Here is a 12,889-nt window from a genome sequence, read left to right as displayed (position 1 = left end):
ATTCACAGGCTGCATTTTAAAAGGTAAAGATTAAAATTCTGAGCTTTGGTAAAAAAATTAACTGAAGGCTAAGTTAGGTGGTAGGGTTTTTTTTTTAGTGATCATCTACAGTAATTACTTCTGTAAAAGCAGGTGTAAGACTTCGCCCTTATTTTACACCATGAGTCTACAAACAGGCAATAAAAAACCCCAGTTTTTCTAACTGATAGAGGCAGGGGTGGGAAAAAGGAAGGAAAAGAAAACCCAAACTTTCCCCACCCAGAAGTCATATACAATTTACAGTTGATCTATATATCCAAGAGCCTCTTGGCCACTAATTAGAGCTTTTGTCACACAGAAAAATCTGACTTCCGCAAATTCTTTGAAAACAGTTTAAAGACATTATACCTTGGGGATACAAAATTATTATAAAAAGCAATTGCTCTTATTAGATGTGTATTCCTTCCTAGCACAACCACTGTGTTGTGTTGTTTGTCATTAGGGTTTTTTAACTGGCATTTATAGCTTGTCATTGAAAATACATCATAAGCCTTGAAATGAATGTTGTGTACATAAAAAGTAAATATATATATATATATCTTTATATATATATAAATTATTAAAGTCTAGACAGGCGGTAGTTTCTCTTCCATTTTTCTAAAACCACTGAAGAGGGAAGCAGAACAAACAGATTTTCCATCAGCAGCAGACTTCCCAACCAGCAGTTCATATTACGGTGAAAAGTTAAATTCCGTGGTCTTCAGTTCTTTAATATTCTCAAAGCAAAGGCAATGGGTGGGACAGACTCAGTGACAATTAACGTGTATATCAAAGAGTTCAGTTTATGTCAAGCATGAAAATATTTTCTAAAACGTTGCAAACTATATTCTGCACTGTGCAAGCACCAGGGAAATTTCACATACCACGTTAAATTCAATTTGCTGATTTTATTCTGCTCTCTAATACTGTGTAGTTAAAGACAAAAATTCTACCAGTATCTGACAATACCACAAAACTAATGGTTTGGCATCAAAAAAGGCCTATTTCAGTACGAAAGGCCAAAAAGCACACACAGCACACCAGCACACATGCTGGTATCAACAGAGTACAATCTGATGTTGAGGCAAGCAAGAACAAAAAGAATGCCTCTTGTCATTGCAGAATGTCTTTCATTTCTTAAGCAACATGTTTCTCATCTGCAGAAGTAATCCAACTACTTATGTCTCCACAAGTTGATTTTTGTTGTGCTCTTTCATGTGATAGCATTTAGATTGACAATTACTAATATAATCTATTTTACCATTTTATCAAGTAGTATATTTTCACTTTCCTCCTCAACAACAACTAATACTACAACTGAAACTTTGTGATATCACCAAGATGTTCCTATCTTTTTCTCCTCTCTCCCTGAGCAACCATTTTTACTCTAGAGTTGTATGTATGAAAATTAATTCCCTTCATTACTTGACCATCCACCATTTAATCCTTCCATAAGCAGTCTGAAGAGAGGGGAATAAAGATTCCATGACAGAAGGATGAAAAAACAAGCAAGACACTTCAGCTTGAACCAGATAGCTAAACATTTACATTTCTTCAGCTGGGTAGAAACTTCTCCCTTCTTTTAGGTACAGCCATGACCACTGCAGATGCCTCTAATCCAGAGCACTGACCAAACTGCAACCAACACACTGCTGTAATACAGACTTTCATGGACAGTACAGTAGTTCCCAGAGCTTGGATTCCTCAGACTCCTAAGGTTTTTCTCTGAACAGCAAGTCAGCCCATGTGGACACACACAAGCTTCAAATGTAGAACACAAAAGATTTCTTATTAGGCTTCTTTTTTTTTTTTTTTTAAAAAAAAGGGGTTAAAGAAGTTCTCAATTTGGAAGAGCTTCTCATTTCTTTTGGTATTTAGAAACCTAAGCAATGTTCAATACAAGAAGTACTGTACTGTATCAGGCTTCCTCTCCAATCCCCTTTCCTGGCAATCAGCAGTTTACTGAGTTCCTGAGCTAAAGGTTAGAGCTGCACAGTCAAATCTAGTAGTCACTAATGATCTCTGTTCACTTGTCTAATCCCTTTCTGAACACATTTACACTTTCACTCCACATGACATTTTGCTCCAGTAATGTAGACGCAATTAAGGAGTTCACAAAGACTATTTTCTTTTGTTTGCTGTGAAAACAGTAACTTATTTCTCAAATTTCACTAGAGAAGAACATGTTGAAGGTCTTGAAGGATGCAGTCATGCCTCAAAGTCACCTATTATCAACCACCAGCAAATGTCTGCAGCTACCAAAAACAACACAAAATGTTTTCTTCCAACAAATCCAAACAATCTTCCAGCACACTAAATATTTTCTCCACTGAAGACACTTCATGCAAATAAAATACTATTAAAACACTGTTAGGATTTTCCTTAGTATTTTGTGACAAAACAACAAAAAGTAGGCTTAAGGTTTTTTTCCTTTACATAGCATATTCTCAAACACACAGAGGATAGAATTCTGGGAAAAACTGTTCTTACTGAAACTGTTTGACAATAGATTAAAACAAACACTAGTGCTAATGTGATACAGTGGTATCAAAAATCCTCTGAAAACAAACAAGAATAAAAAAAAAACAAACAGGAATTTATAGAAGGCATCACACTTTTCAAACACCCAAGTCTTGTGCCCATCATGGTGAGCACACACATTTTAATTTGACATAGAGGAGCTCTATACAGCTATTTCAGTAATTCAGTTTTACGTGTTAGCCCACGTGCTTAAAGCTCCAGGCTGATTTGGCTGTTCCATACATGTGATAACCTCACTGCAAAGCCACTCAATAAATGAGTCTATATAGCTGATGAAACAAATTTTCAGCACTGCCAGCTAGCAAATCTTTATAATCAGATAATCTTCAAATTCTTTATTAAGGTCATTCAAGGGATTCAATGACAGGGCACAATGAAAAATTAAGCTGTACAAAATTTAAGGTTCTTGAATATTTGTTTGTTTTACTAAGCATGCGTATTTGTCAGATAAATAGTATCAGAAGAAACTTCTTTCAGGAAATCTAAGTCTAAAGTTTTGGCATTTCCTCAAAAATTTATTGTGTATATTTCTTGCAGTTCTTATTAAATAGATCATTATAGCAGACTTCCCAGGCAAATTTCTGATTTTCAAAGTTGAACAACTTTACAAATAAAAAGGGGTAAGAAGGTAAACAGTTCTCAAAATCCTACAAAACCCCAAGAAAACAAACAAATAAAATACCACAATACACATACACACAATTATTAACCCTCGAAGGCCTTAAACAGGACCACTAAGCTGGGAACACCAAAAGTACCTGCAGCTTTGAAGGTCTGAAAATTCATCCCTACCTTTATGAGGAAGAAACATCTGCTCACAGAAGCCTCCACCACCAGTTCATGAGATAAGGACATTCTGGTAAAGCCCATAAACCTGAACTAGAGGGAACTGAAGGTGTCCCAGCACACCTTGAATAAGCTCAACCTTTTTCTTCTCCCTCCCTTCCCTTCTCCACCTCCCTTTTTGCCCAAACTGTTTGCTCTGCCAAAAAACCCTGATTTTCTAACACTGTTTTCACAAGCTAGACCTTATAGGTCCAAGTTTTCCAGGTGCTGTGTAGGTATTCTAGCTACCCTGTAAAATAATTTCTTTTTTTTTTCAGATACAAGCCATTTAACAGCTCACAACTGCTATTCCTCTACAGAACAGTTTTTTCATTTACAGACATATGCTGCATTGTCTACTTTAATGTTACATATCAATAAGGATGTCAATAGCATTTGTATTCCACTTGCATCCTACTCAGATTTCCAGTGAAGTTAGCAGGGACACCTTCATCGTTCTTCAGGGGTGTATCAACTCAGATACCAAACACCAGCATGCAAAAACAAAGTTATTTTAATGGAAAAATATCATCAAAATCTTCATTTTCCCTAGACTGCAACTTTTTAAAAATATTTCAGTGGATTCATTAGATGTGCTATTTTTTTTGCTGCCACTTTTTGTACTATTTTCTAGCACTGATTAATAAGCTGACTTTTTCTTCAAGTGTTTCTGAAGCTCTTCTCAAATGGTTAAGAAAAAAATCCTTCAAAGTAAAGGCCATTGGTCTAAGAACAGAGAAAAGATGACTGAAGATACACAAAAGCTCTAAAAGACAGAGTCTATGAAGGTTGGACAGAATCTCTATCCTCCTAGAAACCTATCCAAGATAAATCCTTTACTGAAAAGGGCAGAGGGAGCATATGGACAAAAGAATTTCCGATTAATGCATGCATATAGGCAGTACTCTCTTATTTCCTAAATATCAAAGTAATGTGAAAAAGTCCAATTTTGAGACTCACAGAAGATGAAAGCAAGCCAGCTTCAGAAGAACAAACAAAAAAATACACCTCAATCACTGAAAAATAGTTAAAACACACTAAGGCACTTGAAAGAAATACATAAGAAAGCAGTATTTATCACCTGTTGAAACACCCCATTTAAGGAAGTTACACATAGTCTTTAATTAGGCTGCTGGAGGGATAACTCCCCATAAACCTAACCACACAATTGTCCAGTCAGCGACGTATACTGCAGAGATGTCTCTCAAAGTAACATGTGTGCTGTTACTCACTGACATTAAAAAGCAAAGAATTAAAGTAGCACTTGTACAGCCATATCAACCATTTGCTTGCCTGGGATTCAAACTCTCACATTAATTCACTGAAGGCAAATACAACTTTGCCTTGACTTGGGAAAAAGGAGCTATTATTTCACCGACCATAATCCTAAGCACTAGGAGGGGATTTTCCACTTACTGATTTTACAGTAAGGATACTAAAAGGCAAAACTACCGCTCCATTTCCCTTCTCTAAGTTTTCTTTTTGTTGAAACACTAAATTATGTGAAGAGAAAAATGGCCAAAATCAGTAATAATATACTGCTGCACTTGATGAATTATGGTGAGAGGAGAAAAATGAGCAAGATGCTTTACAGTACTGATGCTCTGACGAGCAAACTAGGCAAAAAAGTTATATAAAAATTGACTATTTATGTACAGTTAAAAATCAAAATGCTCCACTTTTTTGCCCCTCTGTTGCTCAAGGCAATATTCAAGTCCAAATCTTTCATCATTTAAACCAGGCATGACTTTGCTAGGGAGCACAACTATTTCTAACAATTGAAGTTTCAAACTCTAATTTAGCTCTCTTTTTAGTCCATGTAATCTTTTAAAATTACAAGATATAGAGGTGGTTAGCAGAAAAAGTCAACAGTCCCATCAAGGAATATGGAACACATTTAACACCAAATAAGGTTGCTTGCAAGTTTGAGTTTTGTAGTTAATATTTATTTCAACAGAAATGTTCTACGGGGTCTCTGAAAAACTGCTTTGCAACAGACATAGTTTTATGAGTCAAGTCCCATTACTTTTCTCTGGTGACCTTAAGAAATCCCTGGAAGCACCTGCGTCACAGGTTTAGTGGGGTGGTTTTTTATGTCCCCTGCGTAGCCATTCACGTCTATACAAACATTTGAAAACACAGTACAATATATGCACACTGTTGAGATGCTAAAGAAATTAATACTAAAAAGGAAAAAAGTCCTCATCTGAAACATAAAGTTAATCACTGGGAACAAATTCCCCTGCTCAAACAGGGAGCTGCAAATGAGAGTGTCTACAACCCCTGAGATGATGAGATAAGCCATGTTCTGTCCATACTCAGTAATAACTTAGAAAACCTTTGCACTCAGTTCCTCGGGTTTTTTTCTCTGACAGGTTTTGAGGGCCTGCCCACTGCACAAGCACAACACTGGCTATTACATGAATAAAAATAAAGATAGACTACAGAATAGACACCAGACTCAGAGAAGCTTACATCTCCAAGTATGTAACTTTACTATAAAAATTATTTCCACTAACAAACCTTTATGACTTTCAACACCTACTTTAAAATAGCATTTTAAGTTGACAAAAAATGCAACCATTTCCAAGACACTGGCATAACTATGCTATTATAATGAACTAGTACAGTCAGTTTTATACAGCACACAGCATGGTGCTAAGATTCCAACACACAAGGACATCCTGGAATGTGCAAGGAAGACTACTGTCATCTGGCTGCTGGAGAACATCAGCTGCACCTACATACATATACACATATAGCCAAAACAGCCTTTATTGCTGTTGTGAAACTGGATATGAAACACAAGAGAACCTGGTATTTCCACTGATTTATCCAGTTAGAGTTTAGCATTCATTATGATGAAAAGCACATTCTACCTTCAAAAAATGAGGTATTTATATGATCTAACAGCATTCTACCCTCGACAAATTATGTAGCAAGGAACTAAATCAGATTTCCAGGAGAGAGACTCTGCTTAAGTTCTTTTACTTGAGAAATAGAGTTAAATAGGAGTGTTTCCTAATAAATTTAGCATCAATTTCAAGCTTACAGCACAAATACAAGTTGCAACAGTGTTGTTTAAGAGAAGTCACCCAAGTAGCCTTTCAGCCCTAGATTTTTTTTTCTAAATAAAACAGACTTCATATACACCACTTCTGAGGTATCTCTCCACATGTGCCTGAAACCAAGTACCTACACAACATACAAATAGTCAGAGAAGATGCCAATACCACATGGAAACCATTTTCAGATTCACTTTCAAAAATTTCAGCAAGCTCTACGGGATGTTCTCTCCCATATTTCTCCCACAGATACCAGCGCTCTTTAGTAAGACAATTTTCAAGAAACAAACAAAAAATCTTTATCCACAGAAGGATAAAGCAACTATGAAACTCCAGTAAACCATATCCTACCTCTGACAAAGTTGAAGCACAGACAAATTAAGTCTCAAAGTCTACTAAAAAAAGTGGGGGTTTTAGACAGCATCAGATTAATTCATGAAGAGGTTTGTGTTCAATCTCAAACTTGTGCACTTAAATTTTCATCATTCTTAGGTCAGTCAATTCTTTCCCCTCGCTTTACTTTTAGTCACAAAACAGGAGATAAACCTTCCCTTTCTTTTGCAAGTGCCCCATATCACTTAGTGTCTGACTGAAGCAGGAACCATGAGCTAACACAACACTTAGTCCTAAATCTGACATTACCCTACCACCTACAAATCCTTAATAACACTCAATGTCCTGCAAAACTACATTATTCCCAATAAATAACACCAATCAAAAATCAGTTTTAATACTGGATCTCCTTTAATTCTTGACATATTACACGCAGACATTTCTGTGGCTCATTAAATTCACACATAAAAGATGAAGAACAACAGATGAAACCCTGAGAACAAAGCCTTCTCACCTCTGTTACTCTTCCTACACAGAGTCATAACTGGAGTAGATCTCTATCCTGGCAATTGGATTTCAAATTCACAAGGCATATCACGGTCCCAAGGCGGCCTACTCAATTCATTGCCTTTTATGAAAGCATTTTAATAGATAATGATGCACAAAGAATAGGCCTAGTTCCTCAACAGGTATTTAACTGGCCCAGGAGAAAGAGAAGCCAGGACAAAATGAAAACGGCACCAAAGAGTCGCCTTGTGCCCTTCCCACCTGTAAATGCCAGCTTCATTCTCTGTACTTCAGGAGGAGGTGGGGCTGGGAAACACTTCTTTCTGAAGTTCCACCCTTCTTTACAGATGCACAGATTTCATTAATAGTTAACTGGCGACATACAACATTAACTTACTCTGGTATTCATAGCCTTCCATCCACGTTTGTCCCATGGCAAGCAACAGCCCAGGGCAACTGCTTACAAATATTTTCTGCACCATGACACAGTACCCCAAGACTTGCTTTTCAATCTCTTTGTCCCACTAACTAGCTCATTTTAAAACACCAAAACTCCAGTCAGTTTTTCTGTAAGCAGAGACAAAAAAAGGGTGATTGACAGACTGTTTGGCTGATAACCAACACTCCCTCTCAAGGCTCCAAAATGCAGCAGCCAGATCAATACTTACATGTTCTTAGGTTTAACAGACTCCTGGTGAACTCACTTTGAGTTTTACCATCAGTAGACTACAGGTTCTAGGCTCATCACACAAGTAAGCTGGAAAGCTCTTCAAAAGAAAATCACTCCCCTTAAAGAGTTGACCTTACTCTTGTTCAAGTTAATAAATCTTGGAACAACCACTAGAGAGACTCTTGAGTGTGAGGTCTCCTTAACTGTGAAGAACTTTGAACAAGAGAATGCCTATATCAACAAGGCCTTCTGGGCCATACTGTCATGTATTTCAACATATAAATATTTGAAGCCATTTAACATACAGCAGTATTCAAAGACTTCAGTGATAAAGAAGAGCTTTGTCAAACTGACTGGCACTTCAACAATAAACGCCATTTAAGAGTCTGCCCAGTCTCATTTTATCTGTCTAATTACTTACCTCTCTTGCAGGAATAGCATGCCATTAAGGTTTGCTGATTAAGATTTGAAGGCACTTTGAAGATTTATTGTACTATACAACCACTAATTATTATTGTTCATACCTCCATTTGGTTGGGAGAAAAATAGCTTTGTGCCAAATAATTTCTGTTCCACATGTAAAAATAAAAATATTTGCTCTGCTATGCTCTTTAAAAAGTAAACAGATAAAAGATGGCATTTTAGAAAAATGCAGCCCGTCTCTGTGATATTCACTCTATAAGACCCATACAGCTGAAAAAGATCCCACCATAAAGGAAAAGAAAAAACGAAGGAACACAACAACTTTCTTCCCATTGGAACAAGCAAATGCAACATTTGTGCCTTGGTAACTTCCCCCTCACAGGAATGCAATCTCCTCCCTTTCCTAGGCTTCTTCACTACTTCCCTTCAAGGCATCGAAAATGACAATGCTATGCACAAGTTACAATGCTACACACAAGTTATCACAGGCTCTTGATGACCAGTTGCAGGGGTTATTTACCACTCATCCACACAGCCTGTTTTTACTTTCAAGGGCCTGTGAAGCCATGAACAGACTAATGGATCGCATCCTCTCCATAGGCTCTCTTATCCTGGTGAAAATACATGCTGAGCACTCACTTATCCCTTAACATTCAGCTCATCCTTCTCACAGATACTTCCTTGTTCCATGTGTGCTCTTCCATCCACTCAAGTGCCCCTGAGCCTGTGGTTCCCACAGCCTTCAATTCCACTCAACAACAGTCTCAGAATGGAGAGATTTTTTTTTTTTAATTAAGATGTTATAACAACACCCTGTGATACAGCCTGTCTCCTTTCACATCTGGTATGTTCAAAAGTATTTACTTTTATTGCACCTTTAACTTGAAAAACCAACAACCAACCACACTCTGAAGAGAAACAAACCATTACAAAAACCCTCCTGTAAAGAAGGTTCAATTGTTTTATCATGCACGAGCAAAAGAAAAGTCCCAGTATGGAAGAAATATAAGTCATGTGTTTTTCCAGTCACCAGACAGGACTGTTAGGTTAAAAAGGAGTAATAAAATATCTTTAAAAGTTAGAGTGCGTATTTTTCTCTCTCTTGCTGTCATTCACTTCTTTCCTTAAATTGTTGCTTACATTTTAAAACTCATGGAAAGACATGCTTGTTGGCAAAAAGACACTCCAAGTGAAACACATATGCTCAATGTGAAAGCTGAATAGATAGGTACGTTTGATAGCACTAGGAGTGGTAGCAAATTCTGTTGTAACTGCACTACCAAAAGATCCTATAACTAGATTTACTCTTTCCTCATCAAGATTTCTTGCACAAGAACCAAATTATTTAAGTTGTTTTCCTATTTGTTTCTCTATCCCAGTTGATTTTAACTCTTGAAGAAATACCTTTAGAACAGATTTCTGGTCTTCCAAACACAGACTTGCACAGGCAGAGTTCAGTCAGAGGCCTGATGTTTAATTTGAACACAGGAAGCAGTCCTGCTCTGGAAACATTACTTTGGGTATTAAAGGTCATCATTTCACTAACCTGAGCCCAAACAAATGACCTGAGAGTCATGACACCTCGGAACATACATATACAATGACTGCCTTCTGACATGAGGTTAAGCCACCAGGAAAATGTCTGTGTGTTCTGACCCAATTTCACTGTACAGTTTCATAAAACACGTTCTCTTCCCTGGAAAGGCTTCATGAACTGATCTCGGTTACTGCCCCGGCTAGTTCCACATGCAAAGGCTTTCATATTCCCTTCTCCAAAACTCACACCTTAATAAGACGGCTAGACACAGATTACCAGCAACCAACCTTACAGTTTCCATGTCCTACATTTACTTCTGATCCTACCTACAAAACCAAACCGGTTCCCAAATGTTTCCCCAGTAAACAGGAGGGGTACAGAACAGCTCCTGGCGGTTCCCTATGAAGTCACTGCCTTTGTTGTTTTAAACATGCAATTTAAAGAGAATGACACAATCTAGAATATGAGAGAGATTATCCTGCGGTCTGCGGAGGTGTCGATTACTGGGAGATAAAAAGCCAATGAAACCTACGCTATTTCTCATCGCCGGCCAACATATTTATACTTCGTTTCTGCTCCTCCAAAAACGTTAATAAGGAAAAAAGTTTTCCCCTCTGTTAAGATGTCCGAGGAGTGGGAGGGCTGCTTTGTTTGGCTGGCGCAAGCAAAGCTGAGCGCTTCTCCGCCGGCAGAAGTGTGTCCCGATGGTGCCGAGAGCCCAGGCGGACCCTCGGGGACACGGGCGGGCGATCCAGCGGGACCACCACCACCACCCGCCGCTCCCTGCGGCCTTTCTCTCTCTCTCTCCCGCACCTCTCCGCCGGCACCCCCGCCATCCTGCGAGAAGCGGGGCCAGGCGGTCACACACCCACCGGCGGCCATCCATCCATCCATCCATCTATCCATCCTGCCCTCCGGGACAGACCCCCTCGCTGGAGGCCGCCGCCAGGCTCCCCCCCGACCTGAGAGCGGCCGCGCCGGGCTCTCCGGGAGCCGCGGACCTACCGCCACTCTAGAGCCGCCGATCGCGCACGGAGGGCGGCGGTGGGGAGCCCAGGAGCCCGAGAGAGCCCGAAGCTTCGCCCTCCCCCGTAGCAAGGCTGTGCTCGGCGCCTGCCAGGGAGCGCGGGCAGGCAGGGAGGCAGCGCGGAGCAGCATCTCCTGCCCCGCCGGCCGCCAGCCCCGTCGCGGAGGGGGCGGGAGCGGCTGCGCTCCCCGCCCCGCGGCTCCCTCCCTCCCTCCTCCCCGCTTCCATCCCTCCTTCCCGCTGTGCACGGCCGGCCCGCCGCCAGCAGCCGCCCCTCCGAGCGCCCCGGTACCCACCGCGGCCGCCCGGCCCCGCCGGCCCGGCCCTCCCGCTGCCCGCTCCGCTCCACGTCGCCCCGCCGGTCGCTGCCCCTCGGGGCCGCCAGCAGCGAGGGGAGGCGGGCACGCACCGCCCACCGCCCCCGACCGCCGCGCCCTCCTTCTTTCCCACTCTCCCTCCCTCCCGCCCCCGAGGCGGCGGGGCAGATGCTGACACACGCCCGGCCCCGCCCGCTCCCGCAGCGCCCGGACCGGCCCCGGCCCCTTCCCGCCCTCGCTCGAAAGTCACTTGCGAATTGATTCTCTCGGGGGTGAACTGCAGCCCTGGTGACGGCAGCCTGTTCTTGGCCCCAAAGGCGTTTGGTTTGGTTTGGTTTGGTTTTCTCGGGGATGAGCTTACTTCTGGCTGCTCCCCATCCTCGGCAGTCTTGGTCCTCAAACTTAAACAAAAGCCGTAATGGCAAAGCTTTCAAGCACGGCCCGTTGTTTGTAGCCTGTGAGACAAACCATTGTGAGGAAAAGGTCCACTTGATGATATGAAAAGTTGATTTTTATTTTTTTTTAAATAAGACTTCTTTTTCCCTCATGGATGTGAAATCCACTGTGGGAACCCCACTGTCCACTCGTGCAGTGGGGCTAGAGCCTCTAGGGTGGGTTCCTCTGGGGTTTCTGCAGTAGCTCCCCGCTGTGTGGAGACAAAACTGTGAAAGAAAATAGTCACACGATAGGAAAAGTACTTTTAGTTGCAAAGAATACTGCCCCCACATATGTGTCCCTGAATTCAGGCTACGTGAAAATGAACTTTTTCAGAATGATATTCTGAAAGACTAATTTCTATTTTAAATAAATAAATAAATAAATTGTTGAAACAGTTGCTTTAGAAAAAATAAGAAATGTTTGGCGTAACTGTTTCATAACTAAATACCTAACTAAAGTATTAAGGACTCAGCATGAAAGTGAGTCTACCATAACTTAATAGTGTCAGTGACTTTGTGTAAGTCATAACAAAAATAAAGATGATGAGTAGAACTAATTTACATTGTAAGAGGCTACAGTAACCTGAGATGTTGTTAGTTATGTAATTTAAATATAATTTTCTTGTAATACAAGTTCCTTAAGTTGATAACTATCTACTTTTATTTTAAGGTGAACTGGGTATCTTGGTATCTATGTTTCCAACAAGAGCTCATTTTAGTCTCTGTACATTTATACATTCCATGGCAAGGAATGCCATGGAATACAGCTTAGTGTCTTACTGAAATAAGAGGAGTTTTTATAGATGTTAATGATCTGTAATAGATTTTATCCTAAAACTCTGCTTCCATGCTTCAGTTCAATTTATAGTGACTATAACCTGTGCTACTGTATGTTCTGTCTTCTTTACTTTATGTGAAGATGGGGCACAGAAGAAACTCTTCGTAGGAATACGATTTTTTTTCAAACATACATTATTAATTCAAGTAAACAGAATGAGTGGGATTTACAGATGTGTTAAAACCCAATACACATAACAAGGAAATAATGTATACATAACAAGGAAATAAGTATACATTATGGAATATGCCTCTGAATACAGAAGTCTCCTCTTCAGAGAGTCACCTCTCTTAAAAGACTGTAAATTTGATGATAATTTAGTTTCTTCTAAAGAAGATTTAGTTCCTCGTT

At 40.2% G+C, this 12,889-nt stretch overlaps 1 protein-coding gene across 3 annotated transcripts in view; it reads right to left on the bottom strand.

The window, feature by feature from the left end:
• Positions 1 to 11,073, bottom strand: part of PTPN13 (protein tyrosine phosphatase, non-receptor type 13) — a 117,700-nt gene extending 106,627 nt beyond the window's left edge. For all 3 annotated transcript variants that reach the window (XM_027652793.1, XM_027652796.1, XM_027652797.1), the window contains exon 1: positions 10,925 to 11,073. The gene's annotated coding sequence lies outside the window, so the exon portion shown is untranslated. The remainder of the gene's footprint in view (positions 1 to 10,924) is intronic.
• Positions 11,074 to 12,889: the final 1,816 nt, after the last annotated feature.

Source organism: Corapipo altera, unplaced genomic scaffold (genome assembly GCF_003945725.1).
Source record: "Corapipo altera isolate COAL_440 unplaced genomic scaffold, ASM394572v1 69, whole genome shotgun sequence".
Taxonomy (NCBI): domain Eukaryota; kingdom Metazoa; phylum Chordata; class Aves; order Passeriformes; family Pipridae; genus Corapipo; species Corapipo altera.
The sequence above is the reverse complement of the archived record's forward strand: the minus strand, read 5'-3'. Positions and strand labels throughout refer to the sequence as shown.